Below are 23,671 nucleotides of genomic sequence, written 5' to 3' on the forward strand. Positions count from 1 at the left end.
ATCCCACACAGCACAACCAGAGGCATTCATAACTAGAATATACAACTATGTACTGGGGGTTTTGTTTGGGGAGAAGAAGAAGAAGAAAAAAAGAAGATTGTCAACAGATGTTAGCTCAGTTGCCAATCTTTAAAAAAACGAAAGCTTAGAATGGAAAAAAAAGAGTTTTGTTAGCGCATTTTACTTGGTAAGAATAGAAATTAGGTACAATAATTACTCAAGTATACGTTTATTTTACAAAAGGGAATATAATGGAAAGTAAGTAACAGAATAAATATACTGAAACACGTTGAGCTAAAATAACATCATTAAAAAAATGAACATTAATTTAAAATAAAAACAGATTAAACCTAGGTTAAAATAAAATTACTGACATAAATAACAAGTATGAACTGAGAACAAAACGCTAACGAGTTTAAAGGGATTTGAAAAAGAAATGATTTTGATGTTCAGAGAAAGATGATCCAAATAAATATAACCTGTGTGTCCCCAAACATCCTAACAAATGGAAAAGGTATTCTTAGGAATAAAGATGTCACATTTTGCTTTTAAGTTGAAAGGTCATCTTTTGGGTGTAAAAGAGGAGAGAACTAGAAAGAGTTAGATAGAAATTTATCAAATATTTTGCAGTCAACACCATAATGCCAAATTTATATTCTCTTTCTCAAATCCAAATTCTAGAAGTGAAAAACAGTTGAACAGAAGAGTTCTTTTTTGGCTAGCCTCTCAATAGAGTTATACTTAATCTTCTTTGGTACCACCACAAATCTTCCTGAATTTTAGTTACAGGGTAGGTATGACTAAGTTTAGACACTAGGCTTGCCAGGGAAAATTCAGTTACCCGGGGATTTTAAACAAGACTGTTACATTAATGGGCTTCAGGGATAACATGAACTCCTAGAAAATTTATGCTCTTACATGAGATGAGAATATGAATGTTCATGGTTGAAGAGTCTGAAGCTTTCATCAGATTATCAGGGGCATGTGTGAGCCAAACAAACCAGATCTAATCACTTGCTTTGCATGGATTGTATTTGTGCTGATTTAATTTGCTTTCCTTTAAAAAGCTAATCCTCCTGGTGGAAGTCTCTCTTCCACGACTTCAGAAATGGAGTGCTTGCCATCCAAGGTAAATCATTTATCCCCAGGTGTTAGAAGTAAATTGGATTGGCAGAAAACTATTACCAAGGTTATATAATTCTTTTAGGGCAAACAAGCATCCTCGAGATGCTAAATGAAAATTCAAATTGGACACACGAAAGTGACTAGTAGTTAGTGACTAGGGGCTAGTGACTCCATGTTCAGGGTATGCTTTAGGTGGAGGAAATGCTGCATGATGGAAGTATTAGTGGCTTGAACTACTTCACTACTTATAGCTGTGTAAACTCTAGAAAATTAAATATGACCATAAATGTATTTGTGAGAATTGTGGTAGGATAAGGATGGAGCATGAGTTCACTGCAGCTGTGTTGAGTTTGTCATGAGCCCCATATTGGGCACAAAATCCTAGTAGCACTCAGGCAAAGCCATGACTTTGGAACTCTCTCCAACTTGACTTCAATGCCTAATTGCTTGTGAATGTTCCAACTAAAATCTATTGGATAAAATTTAAGTCTGAAGGGATAACTATAGCCTTAGTTTCACTTTATCTTCTGAGCAGCAATATTTAGCAAAAAAGAGACACACGCAAATGCCAGATTTAGTCATCTACTTTGTCGAATAAATCTGAATGGCTCCCTTATGTTAAAAGATCTCACCAAAATAAAAATTTTCTGAATTTTATCTTCCAGAATCATCCATTGGACATTCATTTGAACATACCCCAAAGAGAGGATATCTCCCACAAAGGTATGCTTTTCATGACATTGTCTCATTCATTAGAATTTAGTTTATCCTTTATCTGTTGTATTTAGAATCCTTAATATTTATTTGATGACTTTTTCAACACTTTTGTATCCTGGTTAAGGAAAGGAAAATATCAAGACTGAATCTTATATCTTATATCTTAATTTTAAGAGCTTTTAGTCTTGCATGAATTTAAATTCTTCCTCCTTATGTTTCACCCTAAGATCTGAATACCCTATGCCAATTCTCATCTCTCTCAGATTGTGCCTGGCAATTTCTCCCTCTCTCTTTGTTATCTATCTATTTTTTTTACTCCTTTTTTCTCCATTCCACCCCACTGGTGTCATAACCCTAATCCATGAATTGAGGTTATTACTGCATGTTGAATAAGAGGAATACTCTTTAGTAAAATATTACTTCCTAAGAAGCTCCAGTTTTCAGCATTTTTATCATGTAACCCTGTTGTTGGCTATGAATTTCTGTAAAGTTTTTACAAAACTATGAAATGGAAGGTGTTCGAAAGTTTTGGAGATGTCAGCAGAGAAAAAGAAATGGCAGGAGGAACTATGTGTCTTGAGCTACTTCACCAGGTTTGTCTGTCTCTACAAGAGGATTCGCAAGATAATTGGGGTGAGGCAAAGGAGTAGAGATGGGATGTGAGAGGCAAGGCATTTTATTCTTGGTTCCTTGTATTTGATGGGACCCATTTCAGGTTCCTAGCCTCTGTCAATTGAATTTTCTATGTGCATATTCTCTCTTTCATGTATGCATTTCTATATGCATAGGTTCTAGTCTCAAATATAACCGGGTGAGGAAAAACTGACATTTGTCATTTTCCCCACTGGGCTTGTTTTCTTTGAAGGGCCAAATTTAAAACTGGATAATCAGGAGGCAGAAAAGAAATCTCTGGTTTCTGAGAGTGACCAGGGTGGAGAGTGTGAGTTGAGAACAGAGAAGACACTAAGGGAAACTCTCTACCTGCTAGAAGAGAGGTAAGGCCAATGGCAACCTGTGAATGCGATTCATCTCTCAAAACGGACATCTATCTCTGTGTCAGAGGCCTCCGTGAAGGGAGAATTGCTCTCAACTTGCTAACACTAGGAAGTAAAAGATAGTCATTTCTAATACTTGAAATCGGCAAAAGTTCTACTACCCTGGAGAATACACAAACATGAAAAAGAAATGGGTAATAAAATAATACAATTTTCTAACTTTTAAATTAGGTAGGATTGAATAATAAATATAATTTAATTGTATATTTTTATTAGTCTATCATTATGAAAGCTGTTCTTATGCATTTATTTTCTAAAAAATCATATTCACAATGTAGAACAAGTTTATAAAATTGGTGTGCAATGTTAATTGTAAAGGGATAACACTATTTAGAAACAAGCTGCCTCCACTGTCCACGTTTCCTTATTCTTGATATAAATGGAGACATATACTATTTAAAAATAACACTTTTTAAATAGTAAAATATACAGGAGATTCCTGAGCATAACAAAAATATCTTGAAAATATGTGGCCATTTGAAGTATAAAATAGCAAGCGTAAAGAAAAGCATGATTGTAAAACTACTGTTTGAAGGCTTATAAACAGTGCAAAATAGTTTGCCTTTTCTGAGTGCATAATTATACATTAGCGCAAACAAAAATGTCTCAAAATTTAATGGCTACAAATCTCAGAGATTTGCAGAGGTGCGCAAAACATGAAATTTCTTCAAAGTCATGCGAACTGAGCCCAGTTCTTGATTAATCCTTTCCAAATGCTCTTCCAAGCTTCCTGATTTAATTTTGTCTGCAAAGTGATTTGTCCTCCAGTAGAAGGCATTCGACTTAGTGCTGCCTCAATCTGGTCCTTTTCTTTTGTGAGTTCGTCACAAAACCGTTCCGTTTCCGCTAGGGTCCTAATTTTTGCTGTATATTCAAAATCATCACCACGTGGTGCTACGCAAGCAGGCTGACACTGTTTATAGCTAATCGACTTACTCTTCTCCCAGGCTGGTCTCACAGAGGGTTTCTTCACTCCATTTGGCAATAGTTCGAGGGAAGAGCTATGATTAACACGGGTGTCAGTGGTTCTTTCAAAATATTTTTTTTCTTCTGAGCCATCTAGAGGAAGAAACTGAAGTTGTTTTCTTGGGTTGGTATGTTGTAACATAGACACAGGAACAGTATCTAAATCATCCAAAAGTATATCAAATTGAATTGGACTGCTTTCATTTTTGCTAAGTAGATGACTAAATCCTGGAGACAAATTTTCTTTAGGGGATTGCTTTGGACTATAAGCCACAGTCACTGGTGTTAACATAATCTCTCTTTTTGTTGGAGTACTTGATTTACGATTTGAAGGTGGTAAAGATGACGATCTCTGTGAAGCAGAATTAAATCTCTTTTGTCTTTGCTGGGCACATTTCTCTGGGGACCGACTTGCATTGACTGAAGTTTCACTTTGCTGAGGATTCATATATGAGGTGTCCTCTTTCTCTGTTTGTGTGCCCCAATTTTTAAATACTTTTTCTTCATCAAGTTCTTTCAAAGCTTTCATGATTGGTGTCTGAAGTCTCTCTGTTTATCAATAAGCTTGTTGGTGTACTTCCAGGTGAAGAATCCTTTTCCGGAGGAGAATGGTACCCAGGAACACAGGTCTCCTCCGGCTGGTTATCCACTTTACTGTCCTGGGCGTCCAAAGGCTGGCCAGTAAAGATGGAATACTCTGCTCCTGGTATCAATCACTTCCGCCTGCTGACATCTGAGGTTGCTAGTGTGTTGGCACTTGAAGCTCTCATGGGAGTTTTAGAATTATGACGAAGACTTAACACATTTTCATGCTCCACTTGCTTGACCTGAGCTTCAAGTTTTGACATTGTTCTTTTCAAATCAGAAATCTGAGTATGTGCATCAAGCAATTTGTTCTCAGTTGTGTATAATGTATCCTTCACGCTTTTCGGGTTCTTTTCCAAGGGACTCATACTCTCCTAAAAGATCTTGAAACATTTTGTTTTCTTGTTTCAGTCCAGCTTCTTCCTCATCTGAGAGTTTGTAAGCATTCTCAAAGGCTTCTTCTAAATCCTGCAGTCTAGATTTTGGTCACATGATGGTATTGTCTTTTTCTTTATTACTTGTTCTCATTTCCTCAATTTGTTCCTGCAAAATTTTGGAGGCACTGCTGGCTGCATTGAAGCGTTCTCTGAACTCATTCACTTCTATTTCCAGTAAGTTATTCTTATTTTCAAGTGTTCTCACACGACTAGCAGCTTCATTTACAGCACTATCTAATTGGCCACATCTGTCTATAAGAATTTGATTGGTTTTCTTCCAATCTTCAACTGCAGAAATTTATTTTGCCTCCAGTTTGTTTCAGACTATTTATTTCTGATTCATAATAAGCTCGAAGATCTGCTATGTGTTGAGCATGCTTTTCCTTCAGGTTCTGCCTAATCTTAGACAATATCACAGGATCTTTAAACTTAAAGGAAAGCAAATTAAATCAGCACAAATACAATCGATGCAAAGCAAGTGATTAGATCTGGTTTCTTTGGCTCACACATGCCCCTGATAATCTGATGAATGCTTCAGACTCTTTAAGTTTGCACCTTCTGCTTCAGTGGCCCGGGGTTTGCCGGTTTGGATCCAGGATGCGGACATGACACTGCTTATCAAGCCATGCTGTGGCAGGGGTCCCATATATAAAGTAGAGGAAGATGGGCACGGATGTTAGCTCAGGGCCAGTCTTCCTCAGCAGAAAGAGGAGGATTGGTGGCGGATGTTAGCTCAGGGCTAATCTTCCTCAAAATAAAAAATGTAAACCATGAGATACAACAGGCTTCATCCTGCCTAAATTTCCTCTCTTTATGAAAATGAACTGGACAGGAAAAAGCAGCATTTGTAAGAACAGCAGTGCAGAGTTATCCCAGGATGACATTCTGATATCCCAAAGTCATGTGGCACATGGTACACCTGTGGTCATGAGGTCATGAAAGGCGGGGTTGAGTTGGCTCAGACCATCTCAGCTCACAGCTGCGACGAGATGCTGGAGCTTTAAGTGTTTATGCTTTGATAGCCACATGCCCCCCTGACCCTCATCCCAGGCATATGTGACCAGCCCTCCTTCTCTGGTGTCAATGCCACATCAACACAGATTACTGTTTACTCAATAAACTTGACAATGAGTACAGAGTAACCTCATCCAGATTCTCATTTATCTTAGATCTGATGTACTCTTATAAATTATCTGAGTTAATGTTTCAAGGAGGATTTAACCAAAGGTAAAATACTCAGGCTTCCCTGAGGCTGGAAGAAAGGCCATGACCTAGCTATTCACCCTTCCTCCACCTCTGACTTTTCCTTCTGCTTCTCCTGCTCTGCTTGCTCCTTCTCCTTGTCCTTCTCTCTGTCACTCTCTCTCTCTCTCTCTGTATATGTGTGTCTCTCTCTTCTTAACACACAGCATCTCTTAGTATTGTGATGAGAAAGTCCTCTTACAAATCTTAATCTTAGTCCATTGAGTCATTCTTTAGAATACTACGGTAGTGTACAGAACACACTCTTTGACCAATTATGAAAGTATTTCTTTTCACACTGTGTTTCAGAAGTTGTATTTTATCCCGGCCTCCAGTTGCCCATAAATACACAAAAGCTGTACAAATAATTTGAACTTTTTTTTTTCATTTCCTCCAGGAAGAACTTGTTTCCAACATGCTTCATTTTCTTAAGTGACCATTGCTTTTAGATCGACCAACTGGAAATATCTGTGAATTTTCTTTCAGTGACTTATAATTGGTGCATTACTAACACATTTTCTTTTCCTTTCAAATACTGAAACATTGTGAATATATGTTAATGCTTTCTACATTGGCCCTGTGCTTATTTGTTACTAGCACAGTTAGAAGTCTGAGGGCAACATCTAACTTTGAGAAATGCCTCTATAAAAGAGACTTTAGGGGCCAGCCCTGTGGTGCAGTGGTTAAGTTCACACACTCTGATTGGTGGCTTGGGGTTCGTGATCTGGATCTTGGGTGTGGACCTACCACTCTTCAAGCCATGCTGAGGTGGTGTCCCATGTAGCAAACTAGAAGGATGTACAACTAGTATATACAACCATGTACTGGGGCATTGGGGTGAAAAAAAAAAGAGGAAGATCGGCAAGAGATATTAGCTCAGGGCCAATCTTCCTCACCAAAAAAAAAAAAAAGAAAAAAGAAAAGAAAAGAAACTTTAATTCTGACTGGTGGAGACTCCAATAAATATATATTGTTGATATAATAAATTACATTAAATGATGTCTAGATGTTAAACTACTCATATTCTGTGAATATAACCTGTTTTGGTGAATTCAGTCTCCGTATGTGCTTTTATATCCTTTTCTCCACCATGCTTAACCCTAGATTATTTCCTGTATATTGTGCAGTATGCTCTGTTTTGGTTAACTCCCTAATCCAGTTACACGTGTCCTTTCATCTGTCATTAACACAACAGCCATTTAGCCATCTTATTTTGGTGATATCTCGGCGATGCTGGCCTTGGTATTTGCTATGGACTGAATGTACCTTCCCAAAGTCCATATGTTGAAGCCCTTATCCTCAGTATGATGGTTTTTGAAGGTAGGGTCTTTGGGAGGTAATTAGAGTTAGGATAGTTCATGAGGGCTCCACCCTCATGGTGGGATTAATGCCCTTAAAAAAGGGAGGAGACAAAATCTCTCTCTCCACCATATGAGGATACAGCTAGAAGGCAGTCATGCATAAACCAGCAGGACTGATCTTACCAGACCCTGACCATGCTGGCCCTCTGATCTCAGACTTCAGCATCCAGAACTATGAGAAATAAATGTTTGTTGTTTAAGCCACCCAGTCTATGGTATCTTACTATAGCAGCCCCAACTGACTAACATAGTATTGTAACCATTTTCATTTTCATTATCTGATCCCTTATAAAACATAATAAAAATATTCACAAGGTCAAAAATCAAAGTAACACACTATCTTAATACAGAGCATGATAATTAGCTGAGCCAAAGATGGATTGTTAATATTTATGATTACAACATGCATAAGTTGCACATTTAAGCAGCATCGCTTAGCGCAATGAAATAATAGATGGTCCATTTTTGTGAGCCACAGATCATGGCTGTGCATATCAGTGGTTGGGGAAACATCAACAGTGACTATGAGAGGCAGATAATGCCACATTCATTTTACATTCAAAACAGTGTTGCTTCCAGCCTCTATATTTTCTATCATCATATGAGGTTTGTACTTTTTCTCCAATCTTTCATATCCATTTTCAAAAACCTGGATTTTTTGCACCGCAGGGAGTGATTTCCTGAGAAATGGGACTTTCAGTGCTATTAATGGAATAGACTTTGGTAAACTAGGGTGACTGGTCGCCCTAGAGTATTTATTCTTATTGAGACATTGGGAGAGAAAAATATGGCTCTGCATGAGAATCTCATTGTCTTGCTCTTATGTCAACAATTTGTTTTTAGGTTTTTTTTGTTCTTTTTTGCTGTGGTCTTGGAATGAGCTATGGTGCCAGTGAGAAGGCAGAGAGGGGGGAAAGATTCTAAAAATAAATAGTTTAAAATCTGAAATCTAACCCTACCTTACTTAAAGGCTGCTGCACACATTAGACTCAGTTTGAAAGTGAAAAGCAAACACACAAAAAACAGACTTTTACAGAAGTTGCTTGATTTGCAGAGCAGAGAATCACAAGATAAACAAGTAGCTTCTGCCACAAATGCCTTTCCATCCACCTCTTATTTATTTGGAGCTATATGAAAGATGATTAGTTGAAAAGTCATTTTTCCCACATAATGCATTTGATTTTTTTTAAGAAAAATAATAAGGAAAAGATAAACTTGTCATTATCTTGATATAGCACCGTAAAAGGATAATTTGCTAAGTACTTACCATAGAACAGACACTGTCCTAAGGATGTTCTACTTATTAACACATTGAATTCCCATAAAGAAGTAGTTGATGCTATTATCTCAATTTTACAGACAAGGAAACTCAAGCACAGATAAATTAACAAATTCCTCAAACTGGAACTTGAACCTAGTAAATGCATTTCAGAGTTCATGTTCTTAGCTTCTACATTAAAAGATAAAGCCAAAATCATCAATGAGAAAAAAAGTTAGGTTTAATACAATAATTCAATAAAATTGTCTGATAAAAGCTAAATACACCCAAATCAAGAGTTATAATATGCTAAATAACCAGAAAAAATAAGGAAAGGAGGAGTTTACAGAGCATTTTTAAAAATTAAGAGTAACATTATTGAGAATAACATCCTTCTATGATAACGAAAACTTTATGGAAAAATAAAAACAGTTCAGTGCACAGACACAATATTCTTTAATAAGGAAAGTAAGTAATCACAAAATAGTTTAGTTAATGTCAAACAAATCAAAAACTGTGGAAATGACTGCCAAACTTCCTGAATATTCAATTATCTGGTGATTTTGGAGAAAATTCTTTTCTGGTAGTATTTCCAAAATGTGACTGGTCTTTATATACAAGGAAGTTTGTAAAAAATCCACATTCCTAAATACTTTCTCTAGAGATGTTATCTGAATAGGTCAACAGTGGGGCCAAGAGATTTGCATTTTATTCATGAGTTCTGGATGGTTTTGATGATTAAGTTTGGAACTCTTTGCTCTAGAGGGTGTACAGAATTGAAGGTGGTAATGTGTGGGAAGGTTCCAAGTCTTCCTGAAGTCTGATTTTCTCTCCTAGCTCAGCATGGTTCCAACGAGCCTCTGAGGAAGAGAACTATGGTTTGCCTGCTGTGCAGACAATAACTTGAGGTGTAGGGGTTCAGGGAACATTGAGGGCTTGGGAGCCAGAGGCAAATATAAGAATTAAGGCAGCTTTAGGAATTTAGAATTATTTCAACAGCTATACTTTTTCTCCAAATACAATTCAACATTAAATAACAGACCCCCCCACCCCCCCGCCAAATTGTTAAATTGGTGGAGATTTGAAGGTTGTCATGGGAAAATGCTAAAGTAATATGACTTGACTGAAAACTCAGCTGACAGATGAATATTATTTGAATACAAACTCTGTTCTCCTAGTTCCATTTTCTCTGTCACAGGAGTGATGGTGCAAAAGATTTTGCTTTGAAGGAGTAGCATTTACCTAATGGAAGTCCAACCTTTTGAGTTCTGTTATTAATTATGTAAAAAAACTTAAAGTCAAGCTGCATTTGGAAGTAGTGAAGAAATTGAAGGGTCATTCTTAATCAAAATAGAGCTGATATGTGTTGGGTGCCTGTATTAGTTTCTTAGGGCTGATGGAACAAATTGCCACAAACCAGATGGTTTAAAACAGCAGAAATTTATTCTCTCACAGTTCTGGAGTTTCAGTAGCCAAAATCAAGATGTCTACAGGGCCATGCTCTCCCTAAAGGCTCTGATGGAGGATTCTTCCTAGCTTCTGGTGGTTGCCAACAATCCTTGGCATTTCTAGTTCCTTGGCTTATAGCCATGGCACTCCAGTCTCTGCCTCTGTCATCACAACGTGTTCTCTCTGTGTCCAAATTTCCTTCATTTTATAAGGACACTAGCCATTGGATTAAGACCTACCCTAATCCAGTATGACCTCATTTTAAATTGATTACATCTGCAAAGATGCTATTTCCAAAAAGGTCTCATACACAGATATCAGGGTTGAAGACCTGAACATATCTTTTTGGGGAATACAATTCAGCCCACAACAGTACCCATCTTAAAGTTCAGACAAAAATGTGATCTGATTTCCTTCCCTATTCTCTCCACTCTTTCTTCTCCTAAAATTTCTTCTCCAAAGCTACATAGAAGAATTTTCACATGGCTGTTTTGGTCTAAGTTGTTTCAGGAAGTTTTAAAACCACTCCCTTTCTCTCTCCACAGCCTTCTATGCTTACATCTAAAACACATTAAGCATACATGCACCAGAAACAAAATGAAAGTTAGGCTTCATAGCAAAAGAAGAGTCAAAAACCCTGCCTTAATGATTTCATGGAATATTGAAGAAAACTACTAGTATCATCTTCTCTGGCCTCCTTTTTTTTTTAAATAAATAATTATAAGGAGAATGGGGAAGATATTTTATTACTGCATAGAAGCTTATATATGGAGATGGCGTTATGGGCTAAATTGTGTCTCTTCCAAATCTATATGCTGAAGCTTTCTAACACCCAGTACCTCAGGATGTGACTGTATTTGGAGACAAGGCCTTTAAAGAGATAATTAAATCAAAATGAGGCCGTTAGGGTGGGGCTTAATCTAATCTGACTGATGTTTTTATAAATAGGGGAGATTTGGACATACAGAGACACACTAGGGATTCAGTATACAAAGACCATGTGAGGACACAGTGAGAAAGAAGGTGGCCACCTGCAAACCAAGTAGAGAGGCCTCAGAAGAAACTAAACCTGCTGACAACTTATCTTGAACTTCCAGGTTCCATAACTGTGAGAAAACAAATTTCAGTTAAGTCACCCAGTGTATGATATTTGTTGTGACATTTTGAGCAAACTAATACAGATGGCAGTAAGAGAATTTCCCTGATACAGGGTAAGAGGTGTAGGATGCCGATGGAGTTATATCTCAGATTACACCTCCAGACTGGTGTCTACATTTTTCAATTATGCTGGGGCTGTGAATGGCCAAGACTACTCAGGAGATGGGAGTTTCAGGTTATTAGATGAGTAATTAACTCAAACTTATGAAAATTATCAAAGCAGTGTATTAGTTCCATGTTATTTTTGGATAGATTTTTTTTTTTGTTAAAAAATCACACGCTTGTTTTGATACCAAATGCACTCTTAGACAAATGAGAACGGTATAGACAAGGGCAAAACGAGAGGAGGTGCACAGGAAGAACGGTAAGTTGGGGAGAGGGCTCCTCAGAGGATACAGGAATCTTCTCTAAGTGACCATCTGAGCATCAAGGGTGACGAGAAGCCGGAAACATCTGACATCTTCCCCATCTGGGCAGTCCAGAAGCCAGACTTGTGCTGGGAGCCTTCCAACCAGGGCTCTCTGTTGCAGGATATCGGAGATGGAGGGCCTGGCTTGGGGAGGCCCAGGGCTTCCCAACCGGATGGTGAAGACACTTTTTCCTAGAGGCTGTGGGAAATGGGTGGGGGGTGGTGGTAGAGGAATGAGATTCATAGCTAGAGCTGTGACAATACGTTTGCATGCAGCCCTGTGGCCAAAGCCACCCTGGATCTCAGGAACCTGGAGACCTTGGACCTGGCAGTAGGTTTTGGTGAGAGACTGAGGCTGACTTCCCTCACCAGAGATTGTCCCCAACTCTCACTAGAGATGAAGTATAGACCTCTGATGCCAAGATTCCAAAATTAATGTAATATTTCTAATTCTTGAGTGATATCATCATATACTATTCATTTACAAATAAAATATATCAGTAGTGTAAGAGAAATGGTTTATGGTCAAATTAACACTGAATCACATTTCCTGAACCATTGAAAACCTAATTTGTGTAAGCATATGTCTTTACCCAGACTTCTAAAAGTGAATCTAAATGATCCAAGATAATTTTTTTTTTCAGGAAGCTCAGAAGGTATTCAGAAAAGTCTGTTCCAAACAATTGATTTATACTCTTTAAGCTACATGATAATATTTCTGCTTTTTAAACCCTGATCTTTAGCAAGATAGGAGGGGCATTTGGAGGGAGGAGGTTGAAGTAGCCAGTTAGCAGAATCCCAGCTTCTCTGAATTTACTAGAATTCTTTGTTTAAGATACTGTCTTCTGGAGGAAGATCTTAACACTGAGCCAGGATTCTTCCTCTTTCCTGTTCTCTCCACCAGATGACATCTCACTTCTTGGTGGAGTTTAAGGGACCTCATTGTACAAGAAGTAAAAGGGCTCTGGTCTCCAGTGAAGATGTTTCACTCAACTCGAATCTGGACAATAACTTGTTCTCTCTGAATACAGTGTGTTCTTCCCGTTTTATTGTTTTAGGCCTCTAAACTTATTGTTATTACATATTTTCCTAGTATTACAGCTATGTGCTTAATTCATTTTTAAAAGTATTCTTTCCTTCATTTGTTGATGTTTTGTACCAGGAGGGTTTTGCAGGGTAACTGATCTGTCTTATTGCTGGAAAGTAAGTTTAGATTGTAACGTAAAAGTATACTTTATTTCTGAAGCTAAACCTTCTTTATGAGGGAAACCATAAAAGTATGAGAATGGCTTCAGATAGGAAACAGTGTGTTTATTCCACCTCTCCTGACTTTCTAATAACCTTTTTCTTAAGCTCCAAGATTCTTCGTATACTATCTTTCTAATTTAAAAGTTCCCTTTGAAAAGTTATATCTTCTTCTGTAGAAGAGAATTTTGGCCAAAAAGTAAATAAGATCCTAATGCCTTTTAGGTCAAAGATAAAAAGCATAATGTTGGATGATTGGTAACAATTGCTTCAGTGCGATGACTGATAGATTTCCTACAAAATCTGTAGACTCCTTGAGAACTGAGGAAGGCACCATTTTCTCTTTGAGAACTGAGGGAGGCACCACTTTCTTCACATTTTCAGTACATGAATTCAAGTGAATCCTAGGAAGATGGGTTGCAGGCCTCCTCTTTCCTCTCTATACTCATGTCAACTGGTTTAACCCTCTGGAGACACACAATTGTTGGGACCAACAATCTAACAAGATCTAGATTGAACAGTAAGCATGGCCAATAACAGGGTTGGAAAAAACTGAAGCCAGACTTTCTCTCTCTGTCAAGAAGAAAGCCTGAGCTATAGGAGATAAAGAAACATAAAGAGGGAGTAAATAATAAAACAAGTGTTAGGAGGATATTTTTGTGAGCTGACAAAAAAGCAAAATCCCCTGAGCCTATAGATTTAAAAGACTCAGAAATTCCAGTGGAATCAATGAGAGAAACACTTACAATTATCCCTCTCTTAGTAAAAGATCTGAACTGCGGTACTAAAGAGGAAAATCTTAAAAATCATGAGGAAAAGTAAAGAGTAACTTACAAAGGAAATGAACCAGACTTCTCCCTTGCAATTCTGGAAGAAGAGGACAGTGTGGAGCTATTTACAGACTACTGGGAGAATAGTTTTGCAACTCAAGAAAGATATGCCTGCGTAGGTTACTAGTTACCAGTCAAGATGAAAGATATATTTTCAAAGAAATGCAAATATGTGTGGAGAATAGAGTTGATTTACAGCTGGACTGGACTGGAAGAGCTCTGTCTTTATTTCTTGAGATGTCTAGATGTCTGGTTTGATTCTTGGCAAGATAAGGCAATGGAATATTGGATGAGCTATTAAAAGTCTGAAACACTGTGGCAACCCCCAGGGTCCATTTATTTAGGTGGTTATCAACTGGCTAACCTGTTAAAAATCATGGCTTGACTATGTGGCTAGACAATGTAAAAACATCTCTGGGAACTTATGCTTTGAGCTATCCTGAAGCTAACAGTCCCTCAACAGATCTTGGTGGTTCAGTCTGGAGATAGAGTGTGGTTAATGCGCAAATAAAGGACCCTGGAGAACTTCCATGAGAGGTCTCCCAATACTCGCCTGCACTCTGTTTCCCTTGCTGCAATGTGTATTGCCATTAAATATAGTCTTACATGAATGTGTTCCATGACTTTGGTGAGACTTTCCAAATATCTCTACTTACGGAACCACTGATGTAAGAGAATATGTGTCAACACTGTCTGGTAAGAAAAAAGTCTTTAAAAGGACAGTGTCTAATTATAAATAAACCAGAACAGAAACTTCAAGATAGAAAAAATAAAGAGAAAGCAGGATGGGCAATGGTCATATATATCTTTAAAATTTATTCATATAGCTATTTATATATTATATGTATATATAATTTATATATTAAATTTACTTACATATAACATATATTACATTTTGTAGCCGCCCCTGACACAGGAAGGGTTAATAATCACTGGAAAAGGCTTGCCAACAAACTGTGACCCGGAGGTGAGAAGGCCGGTTAGCCAATGACAGGTAAGACCTCCAGTGGGGGGCAACCTAAGCCAGGCAGCGGCTGCCAGGGGGCACAGATGGAGAAACAATATCAATATCAGGAGCAGGAGGGCCTAAGAGACCTTACCTGCTCCGAGATAAAAATATAGGAGCACAGCAATAACATGATAATATCAAAAGAGAGGCCCAGGGAGGGCTCCTTGAGAAATCACTAAGAATTCTTGGCATTTGCTAATTACTTCATCCAGAACACCCGTGTATGTTTAACAGATGTAAGCTATGCATATACTGAAACACTGGTTATAATAAACTCAGAGTGGCCATCAGCCCTCTCCGCATCTATCCTAATGTGTACATTGGATTGCGACACCGACACATTTAGATATAATATATAACAATATATACACATTTAAATTTAAATGGATAGAATAAGCAGTTTGTGGATGTGTAATAGAAGTTATATCTAAGAATTCTTAAAATATAGGTGGTATACAGTAAGGAAAGTTTTTATGTTGATTTTTAACCATAAGAAAAACCTGTATATTGGTTGATGGAGAGAAAGGCAAGAAGAGCATTTCAAAGTTTGGATCTGAGCACGTATATCAAGGAGAAGTACAGAATGAGTAAATGTAAATATTCAAAATATGCTTTTATGAGATGGGAAATTAAATGTTTGGATGTGGGGAAATATTTAGGTTTTGTCTTAAATATATTATTCTGAACCATGTGAAAACCAACACAACAATTAATAGGACAAAAAAAAAATAGAGTAGGGCTCCTAAATAAAAAAGAAAGAAATAGGAGTTGTTGGTCAAATTAGCAAAATATAGAAAAGAAGGCAAAAGTAAATAAGGTTAGCCAAAAGTTATAGAGTACTTTACTATGTTAACTCATTTAATTCTCACTAAAATCCCTTACGGGAGGTACTACATATTTTACAAATGAGAAAACTGAAGCAGAAGATATTAAATAATGTGCCCAGATCTCAAGTGGTAGAATTGAAATTTTAGCCAGGGTAGTGTGGTTCCAGAATCTGTGCTTTTACTACTTATACTAAGATGCTTCTACAATGAAATAATTAAATAATTTATATGAGGTAAACCCGAAATAATATCACTTACATTAGTTATTACACAACATAAACAGGCTGAATTCTCTCATTAAAACACAGACTATCAGACTGGGTTAAAAAAAACCCACTCAACTTCATACAACTTACAGGAAACATTTAAAACAAGATATTAAAGGATGTCAAAAGTAAAGGAATGGGCAAAATGAAGAGGGACATGGAAAATGTACTCAAACAAATTAGGAGTTGTGAGATCAATACGAGATGTTATTTAATGTTAAACAGAGTAAATTGGTTAAAGAGCAACATTACATAATATACAGCAATAAAAGGTGTAATTTATCAAGATATACTTTATACTACATCAGAAAAGATAAATATATAAACACTAGAAGAGCATTAGAAACACAAGGAGAAGTGCCTTAAAAAGTTACAGCATTGAGTAAGCACGTAAGAAAAAGTCAATAATGAGAGCAACACACAATTTAAAAGTTTAAATGAGCCTACATTTACAAAATATGTATGTGGTCACAAATGAAACTTTCACATATTCTATAAAGTATCGATTTTACTGTCCACAATCTCTGATCATAGTCAATATAATACAAAAAAAGATCAAAGGATTTTATTCCCTGATCCAAACACACAAAAAAAACAAAAACAAAAACAAACCAGGCAAGCAAGCAATCACTTGCTATAGAGACTAAGAAATACATTTGTAGATAATCTTTGGAAAAGTAATAATCAAAACTGAGTTACAAAATATTTAAAATGCAATGAAAATCACTAACATTTTATATCAAAAACTGTTACCAAACCGAAGTGGGTTGCCTCTTGGCGAGTTAAATAAGACTCTCCATCAGAAATAGTTGTCTCACAAAGTATGGTATATTTGAAGTAAAGAGGAGACCATGAGAATCATTTCCAAAGTCATGGTGTCCCTGGACAAAGGGAAGCAGGGACATTTATTTCAGATGGAGAATGAACATTCAAAAGGGAGAGGCAAGTCTTCACTTGCGCAGGCTCAGTTAGAAAACATGCTTCCATATACACTGCATGTTATGGTCATAAGGCCTAAGCTCCTCTTGGAGAGATCTCAGCATTAAAAATAAAGCAAGGTCATAGGCATAGCTCTTGTGGTGAGACTTGGTCTGGTCCAGGGTGGATGGTGATTGCATCTCCTTAACATAGGAAAAGGAAAAAAACAGTTTGGAACAACAGTTAGATGCTTCCAAATCCACCCTTGAGTTCCTCAGAGCAGCCAGTCAGTGAGAAAACCACAGGGAAGAGCAAAAGCTACCCTCCCAGGGATGTTTGTAATCTTAAATGTGCTCATGAAGAAAAACTCTTAATAAAAGTATTCACTGTCCATGTTAAGAAATTAAAAAATATTAAATATGAAAGCTAAAATAAGTAAGATAGAAAACCAAACTAAACAAAGGAGTAAACTTCTCAACAAAGAACAAGCAACTGATTAAAAAAATGGGCAAAGGACTTGAATAGACATTTCTCCAAAAATAATATATAGATGGTCAACAAGCGCATGAAAAGATGCTTAACATCACTAATCCCTAAGGAAATGCAAATCAAAACCACAATGAGATACTGCCTCACACCCATTAAGATGACTAATACTAAAAAAATAAAATAACAAATATGGTGGTGAGGATGTGGACAAATTGGAGCTCAAAAGGTTTAGGTTAAACAATCCATTATACGGTTACCCTATTTACAAGGAATATAAAGATGGTGAATTTGACACCAGAGAGGAAGTAGATAGTTTTTCTAGCACAAGATAAATGACTAAATTGACCCAAGAAGAACAGAAAGGTTGAGAAAAGGAAATATAATAGAAAAAATTAGGTTATTAAAAAGTCCTGTTATTAATAAAATCCCCAAGACACAGCTTCATAGCTGAGTTCTATCTAACCTTTAGAGAACTACAGAATTCCAAGAGTGTTTAAAATATTGTAAAATCCCTTTTTGATTTCATGAAGGCAGGCTGACTTTAGTGCCAAAACCCAGAGAAACGGTTGCAACAAAGAGCAAATTATATGAGTATGGATACAAGAAATCTACATAAAATATTAGCAAATACAGTAATGTTTAAAAAATAGGTTTTAATTACAGAATGCAAGAAATAGTTTAATATCCAGACATCTTTTAATATAATTCACATCATTTTCACTGGATTCTCTCTATATAACTTAAACTTTCCTTCAAAACGACATTTCTTAAATATTGTTCTTAAGTTTCTAAATGTTCTGGCAACAAGTAAGCATAGAGTCCACTGTGTAAGACATTACAGTACATTGAAAATATTTCAATATTTGTAAGAAAGGTAAACATATTAGTAATGCATGAATCATGAGTCTTTGGAAAAAATTGCTGAGTTATTCGTTGGGTGATCTTTGAAAGCAGTGGTTATTTCAAAGAATGCAGCATTTTTGAAACAATTTCTTACTGAGGGGAAATTTTAAAAAAGTTTAATTGTACAAAAATTTCGATATAATTGTGTGCAGCATAGGGTTGGATAAAATAGATATTTCAGAAGCAGCAAATGGAAAGAGATATTTTCGTAAATGGCCTGAAGAAAATGCTCTATAAACTCTCATGGTATTCTAAACAACTCAATGGACTAAAATTAAGATTTGTGAGAAATCTTTCATATTGCAATTCTGAGAAAGGAAAAAAGCCTGAGTTTGAAACAGAGACACAGAGTGACAGAGAGGACAAGGAGAAGGAGCAAGCAGAGCAGGAGAAGCAGAAGGAAAAATAAGACGTGGAGGGAGGGAGATAGTTGGTTCATGACCTTTCTTCCAGCCTCAGGGATGCTTGGGGATTATATCTTTGGTCAAATCCTCCGTGAAACATTAACTCAGGTAATTTATAAGAGTATATCAGATCTAAGATAAATGAGAATCTGGATGAGGTTACTCTGTACTTATTGTTAAGTTTATTGAATAAACAGTAATTTGTGCTGATGTGGCATTGATGCCTGAGAAGGAGGGCTAGTCCCACGGCTAGTCCCCTGGGATGGGGGTCAGGGGGAGGGCAAGTGACTATCAAAGCATAAACAACCCCACCTATCATGACCTCATGACCACGTGTCCCATGTGCTACATGGTTTGGGGTTATCAGAATGTCATCTGAGATAACTCTGCTGTGCTGATCCTACAAATGCTGTGTTTTTTCCTGTCCAGTCCATTTTCATAAAGGGAGGAAATTTGGGTAGGATGAAGCCTATTGTACCTCATGGGTTTCATTTTTACTGTGAACCTAAGGCCACAGCTGCTGGTCAAGCCAGATAAGCATTGCAAATAACAAGTAAATTTGTACTCTCCAGCTTAGTAGAACTTTGACAAATTTCAAGTATTGGAAATGACTTTTACTTCCTAGTGTGACCAAGTTGAGAGCAATTTTCCCTTCACAGAGGCCTCTGACACAGAGATAGATGTCTGATTTGAGAGATGAATCGCAGTCACGGGTTGCCACTGGCCTTACCTCTCTTCCAGCAGGTGGAAAGTTTCCCTTAGTGTCTTCTCTGTTCTCAATTCACACTCTCCATCCTGGTCACTCTCAGAAACCAGGGATTTCTTTTCTGCCTCCTGATTATCCAGCTTCAAATTTGGACCCTCAAAGAAAACAACCCTGTGGGGAAAATGACAAAGGTCAATTTTTCCTGACCCAGTGATATTTGAGACTAGAAACCATACATATAGAAATATATACATGAAAGAGTGAATATGTGCACAGACAATTCAATTGATAGAGGCTAGGAACCTGAAATGGGTCCCATCAACTACAAGAAACCAAGAATAAAATGTCTTGCCTCTCACATCCCATCTCTACTCCTTTACCTCGCCCCAATTATCTTGCAAATCCTCTTGTAGAGACAGACAAACCTGGTGAAGTAGCTCAAGACACATAGTTCCTCCTGCCATTTCTTTTTCTTTTTGCCAGTGTCTTCAATAGCATTTGAACATCTTCTTCCATTTCATAGTTTTGTGAAAATATTTACAGAAATTTATCATCAACAATAGGTTTATCTAATAATATTTAAAAAAATGCTGAAAACTGGAGACTCCTAGGAAAGTACATTCCACCAAAGTGTATTCCTCTTATTCAACATGCAGTAATATCCCCACTTCATGGATTTAAGTTATGGCACCGGTGGAGTGGGATGGAGAAAAAAAGGAGTAAGAAAAGAGACAACAAGAGAGAGATACTGCCAAGTGCAAACTGAGAGAGAGGGAAGGTGGCATAGATTGTTTGGGTCTCAAAGTGAAAGAAGTAGAAAAAGGATAAATTCACATAAGACTCAAAAGATCTTAAAATAGAAAGATATAGGCTCATCTTCAGCCTTGATTTTTTCCCCCCTTTTCTTAACCAGAATAGAAAGATGTTGAAAAGTTAAAGGTAAATATTAAAAAAAAGCAAATGAGACAGTGTCGGGCAAGCATACCTCTATGAGAAATGTCCTTCTTGTGGGGGGAGGGGGAACGGGGGGTTCTGTTCAAAGGAAAATCCAATGAATATTTCCGTAAGATTCAAACAAACTTTATAATAGTGAGATTCAAACAAAATGCAGTAATTCGGCGTACCGAAAATGATCACTGCTTAAATGTGTATTTGGGTGTATTTCTTTGTTGCTCTATTTTGCTTTCCAGTAGTAAAGTAAAATTAAGCCAATGATAGTTACTCCAGGCTTAAAAGTGTCCCATAGCTTTCAGTTAGAGTTTTCACAGGCTGACAGGACGTGAAGTCAGTTTAGGGAGAATTCCACCACCTGTGGCTCTGCCCATGCTTTCAGAGTTCTGAGCCCATTATTTATTTGGCCCTGTGCATGACAAACCCAATAAATCAACACAGCTTTACTGAATCCATGGTCCATCATTATACTATCATAACCCTAACACATACATGTACAGTTATATATAACTTTCCAGAGCGCATACAGCTATCGTGATGCAGTAGTGCAAACCACTGATACTTCCTTCATGCAACTTTTCTTCTATCTAGAGTATGCCCTGAGCAAGGAGTCGTTAGTACTTTCATGGAGAATTTCTCTCCTAGTACTTCAACAGTACTTGTTTCCTCTAAATGAATTATGAATCCTTGATAATATTTCTGTTGTCAAAATTTACCTCTAACTCTTGGGCATGAACAATAACTTATCTGGCATGGCAAGCCCTCCATTCCCAAAATCAAAGAAGGAAAATTTACCAATAAGGTTAGGTTTTTAAGGGAAAGAGAATTAAATCAGCACAAATTAAATCAATGCCAATAAAGTGGTTCAATCGGGTTTGTTGGGCTCCCACATACCCCAATAACCTGAAGGAAGCTTTAGACTCTTCAACCATGAAGCTTCACATTCTGACTTCTATATGAATAGTGGATAAAATCTCTAGGGGTTTATATAATCTCTGAAGCCCATTAATGGAACAGTTATGTTGAGAATCCCTCAATAAGTGTATGTTCTCTGGAGAGTCTAGTTTAGCACAGGTGGTCATTTATCCAGACCCTAAAATGTAGGAACAGTAGTAGTTGTGCCAAAGAAGATTAAGCATAATTATACTGAGAGGCTAGCCAAAACCATTGTTTTGTTCAAACTATATATTTCTCACTTTGAAATTTGGATGTGAGAAAGAGAATATAAATTTGGCATTGTGTTCAACAAGATAGCTACCTGATGCTGATGCAAAATTTTTGATAAGTTCCTAAGGTTTTTTTTTTTTCCCACTCTGTCAAATGACAGTTTTATTCCCCCCCCCACCCCCAAGTAAATAGGGGTTATTTTTCTCAGGGAAGATGGGCCAAAGCTCCTTCAGAGGATTCAACTACAGATGATGACTCCCACCCATGCTACTCCTGAAAATTCCTGACACAAGAGAGGAATATGCCACCTAATATTTGAGAATTGCTTAACTACTTGAAGTTTTCCATCTTTTGGTGGAGTTGAAAGACCATCAAATTTCAGTGGTATTGAATATTATTTTGGTGTTGTGTTCGGAAAACAGAGTAAGGATTTATGAATTCCTTTGACTGTTTTTTTGTTTATTGGTGTCTCTAAATTTCTTTCTCATTTAGATGAAAACTTTAAACTACAAATTTTTTCCCTGAAAAGAAAGCCACCTCTCTTTTCAGAAAGACACCAAACTACCTCCAATCTCTCTTCCTAGCTGGTTTTTCTGGTGGATATCCTGAGTGCTGCCCCAGCGTTCTCCTTCTCTTCTCTCTCACCTGTTGTGTAGCAGTCAGATAATTGGGCAGGAGTAGATACTATGGGAAAGAATGGGACTTAGTACTTAGCAGAGTAAATCTAATCAATCCTTTCCTTTCTCAGTGATTAGGTCAGGACTAAGACTAAAAAAAAAATAGTGTTAATTCAATCAGTGTAAATCTTAACGGGCCTTTACTTTTTAGAAAATTTTAACATTTCCTTTAAAATAGTGCATGTCTTTTCTAACTCTTCAGAATCAAAATATCTGTGTTTATAAGATTAAATTTATTGGTAAGGATGAGAGATCATGATAAGAATAATCCCTAGTACAATTTTATTTCAAGAAGTCTTACTCGCTTATATTATATTTCTTTAATTATCTGTTCTGTAACATGGCTGTTATGTATGCTCGACCAAAAAATAACAATTTGAGATGTGTGTCTCTTTATTTTTATTCTTTCACCTCAATATCCAATTTATAGGATTTCTATTCTTGCCCAAGGCAAATCTCTCCACTTGTTCACTGACTTGAACCAATCACTTTTTCCAAGTTTGTTAACTTTTTCCAAGCATCTCTTCTTTTACACCCAAAAGGGAATGAAATTTTCTATAATATGATTCACTCAGTGAATCATCCCTTCCTTTATTTCATTGAAAAATCATGGAAAGTTCAATTGTAATGTCAATCAGAATTAAAGAAGAAAAATATGTTAAGGAGCTGGTCAAACAAGAATTGTTCAGGAGGCACAATTTTTAGAAATTGAGTTTGAGAGATGTATGCAATATCCAGGACAACAAAAGAAAAAATTAATAAGATTTATTTAACCAGTATTCCTCTATGATATGCATACCACTACTCCATGCCAGAAATAGCCACCTTCCTCTTACACAGAGAATAAGTCAAGTCTCTCTACTCAGGCCTTGGCACACTAAACCACAAATAAAGTTTGCAAGCATAATTGAGAAGCAATTTAGAGAAATTCAAGGCACTTCAGGGTTTAAAATGAAGCTTTTTAGGACCAAATCAAAGCTTTGGCTTCTAAGACATAGCCTCAGGGAAAGATTGAGTCAAGGTACGGCTTTCAGATTATGATTTTGCCTGGTGGATTCTTTCAGTGGAGACAATTTGCCACTTAGAAAGGAAACGGAGAGTGTGGCGCTAGAAGATTTGCTACTTACCTGTAAGGAAATCCAGAGAGGAAAAGACATCTCAAAGAGAGTTGTTCCTGTGTCTGTGGCTTTTGGCACTTTCATTTTACTGAAATTAAATAATAAAAACCTACAGTTTTGAGAGATCTTTGTAGGCGTGGATATTGCAAGTCCCTGTTTAAAAAATAAAAAGAAAGATGATGGTGTATCTGTTCCAGATGTAAAAAGACTTTTGGGCCACCAGATTACTATGCCAGAAACTAAGTTGAGACATCTAATTAGATGACATGGAGGGAATATTCTCCAGTGCACTCTTCAGATGTGGATAAGTGATGAAATGAAGAAGGAAGGACATTCCAGAGGGTGAAGCGCAATGGGCTGAAGGCTGCTGTCAGGAACTAGAGTTGAGACTTCTCTGTC

General features: G+C 37.0%; 1 pseudogene; it reads right to left on the reverse strand.

Moving 5' to 3' along the window:
- Positions 1 to 3,137: 3,137 nt before the first annotated feature.
- LOC100061791 (M-phase phosphoprotein 9-like) lies at positions 3,138 to 21,242 on the reverse strand (annotated as a pseudogene).
- Between the last annotated feature and the right edge of the window lie 2,429 nt (positions 21,243 to 23,671).

The sequence above is a fragment of the Equus caballus genome, chromosome 6, assembly GCF_041296265.1.
Source record: "Equus caballus isolate H_3958 breed thoroughbred chromosome 6, TB-T2T, whole genome shotgun sequence".
In the NCBI taxonomy this organism is placed as follows: Eukaryota; Metazoa; Chordata; class Mammalia; order Perissodactyla; family Equidae; genus Equus; species Equus caballus.